Source organism: Aplysia californica, unplaced genomic scaffold (genome assembly GCF_000002075.1).
Source record: "Aplysia californica isolate F4 #8 unplaced genomic scaffold, AplCal3.0 scaffold00015, whole genome shotgun sequence".
In the NCBI taxonomy this organism is placed as follows: Eukaryota; Metazoa; Mollusca; class Gastropoda; order Aplysiida; family Aplysiidae; genus Aplysia; species Aplysia californica.
The window spans coordinates 546,776-549,579 of NW_004797285.1; the positions used below are offsets into that span (position 1 = coordinate 546,776).

General features: G+C 39.9%; 1 protein-coding gene across 3 annotated transcripts in view; it reads right to left on the minus strand.

Annotated features, from left to right (window-relative positions):
• The window catches only part of LOC101859532 (GTP-binding protein GEM), a 169,114-nt gene extending 168,021 nt beyond the window's left edge, over positions 1-1,093 (minus strand). For all 3 annotated transcript variants that reach the window (XM_005090282.3, XM_005090283.3, XM_035971043.1), the window contains exon 1: positions 924-1,093. The gene's annotated coding sequence lies outside the window, so the exon portion shown is untranslated. The remainder of the gene's footprint in view (positions 1-923) is intronic.
• Between the last annotated feature and the right edge of the window lie 1,711 nt (positions 1,094-2,804).

Genomic DNA, 2,804 nt, shown 5'->3' on the forward strand with positions numbered 1-2,804 from the left:
CACACACACACACACACACACACACACACACACATACACACACACGCACACATACACACACGCACAGACTAACCTTTCACCTGTCTAGTAAATAATGTCGGGGAAAAATTGAGAAGGGAACATCGATTCAAGCAATTCCTTTCTGTCCAAGTGATTCTGATAACATTTTAATCTCTATTTTCCGATAATGCAAACACAATTTGGCATTTTATCCAACCATTATTAATACAGATGAGGTTATACATCCACCTTAACAACATATCTTGTCTTCTAATTTGTCATTTTTTCGAGTCAAACGACTCGAGGTTTGGAGATATGTTTAGAGATACATGTCTTCGAGCAGCATAGTTTGCGTTACAAAAGACATCGTACATCACGAGACAAGACAGTTTACTCCTCTCTGTGGAATTTTTAAAGCACAACCATAAATCACAAATTATTAACAGTTAATAAATCAAGAAAGAAAAACATAAACCAAGAAAACAAATGAAATCAAAACAAACGAAACAAACGCAACAAACAACAACAACAGCGACAACCTCGACAACAACAACAACAACAACAACAAAAACAACAACAACAACAACAACAACAACAACAACAACAACAAAAACAACAACAAAAACAACAACAACAACAAAAACAACAACAACAACAACAACAACAACAGCAACAACAGAAACAGCAACAGCAACAACAGAAACAGCAACAAACAGAACAAACTGAAATAAACCAAATCAGTTTTACTGCGTCTGCCATTTTGATATCTATATTTCGCCCAGTCAGCGTCAATTCACAAGCAGACGGCTTAAGAAAATTAAAGAAAACGAGAACGCCCAAATCAGAAATATGACTGGGGCATTCGTTCTCGCTATCTTTCAATTAAAAAGTAGGAAAGAAATAACGGAACAGAACGAAAATACCTTTGGAAGATGCCCCTTGATGTCTACATTCCAGTAGGACTAACAGCTGTATCTGGAAACCCCCACTGGCTGATCGTGGAATGACGCTGACGATCTGCGATGTGTGTGACGTAATAGTGTATTTAAAGAGAAGTTCTAGATCTGGTTTTCTGGGGACAACGGAGTAAAACGTTTTCATCAGCGCCGGTCGTTGGCGACACTGCAAAAGCCAGAATGGATTTTCATACACTTTGCTTTTCTGTCTTTTATTTATCTATTTATTTTTTAAATTTATTTATCTATTTATGTATGTATGTATTTATGTTTTTATGTATTTATTTATTTATTTATTTACTTATGTGGTAAATTTCGGTTTCAGCCCCCTCCTTTTTTCCTTTCCCTACACCCCCTCCCCAATCCAAACCATTCTTAAAATGATTCTTGTCTGTCGTTCATTGTACACGAGGTCACAGAAGTAAACCGTTAAAAAAAAGTGTCATTTCGAGAAGAGCACTATGTTGGTTCTTTTAGTTTAGTTTTAGTAGAGGTTTTACGGCGCTCGTAACTGCATAAGGTCATAGGAGCGCCAAGGGGTATGTCAGAAGAGAAGTCCTTACAGGGAATCAAACTTACTCCTCTCACCTCTCTAGCTTCAACAGTACAAAGTCTGCTTCGACTATCACGGCACCCGGGAAATAGCGGGTCACAAGAGAGTGACAAACATACAAAAAAAAAGTAGAGGAAAAATGACGATATTAAGGATTAGAAAAGAAAAAGCAGTAGTTCCCTGTTGCAGTTCAGGCACAGTTATGAGCATGACATTGATGAATCATCCAATTTACAATTACAATTCTACCGTGCATTAGAACTCGAGATGTTAATCCCTCCCCCCCCCCTCTCTTTGAGAATGGCCTAAAGACACGTCTGTCAGTAACACCACCCCGGGGGATATTATGTTGATTCAAAACGCTTAACTTGTCTAGATCCGTTATTTGTTAAAGAAAAGGAATGATACTAAAACCAGTTGATGAGTTTCATCAAACTCTATAACAGTAACATGCTTGGTTTCCATTCTTTCGAAATTTGACAAAAAGCAAAGTTGAACGACGACCACGAAGTAATAATATCGGCTTTCGTGCATGACGTCACGCTTACCCAGTGACTCCACGGAGATTGGAGGCCCTCGTTGTGGCTAATACTAAAAGGTCAAGTCAGCTCCGAATAGAGGGCTCAAGTAATATCTTTATTATAAATATTATGTCTTCTTGAGCTCATACGTCCAGACTTTAAGTTTTCTACATATTTAATTCTTAAGGGGGCGAGCTTTCTGGTACTGTAGATTTCGTGCTTATATCAAGAAATACTATCCCCAGTAACCGGATTTTCCACAATTCTGGTCTTGCAAATAAATGATACAACCAGTGACTTTTCGCATTTCTTTCAGCCAAATGGGTTAGTTTTGAGTTAGCTGAGAGTCAGGATCGTAAGCGTGCCCTTCTCCGATAGAACATGAAGAGTTCGGAGGAAGCAAACACCCCCCCTCTCTCTCTCTCTCTCTCTCTCTCTCTCTCCCCCCCTCTCTCTCTCTCTCTAACAGGTTCTTTCCGTTTTCACAGCCTGTGTAAACACTCAGTATCCACCGCTTCTATTCTCGTGTGATCTTCTTCTGTCATTGTGGCTTTCTCCAAAAGGTCAGATCCGATCTTCGTCCCTCCACCAATGACGGCTGACAGGGGGGCTACTGATCTGAGGGTTCACACCCCGCTATCTCTCACCTCTCAGCGACTCGATGTTTTTATCGCTCTCTCCGGGTCCATATTTTCGACTGACGGGAAGGTGAGTTTACAGCACGTGCCCTCTGGCTCTGCGAGACTCCTTGTCGATAGCATTATAGTATATATA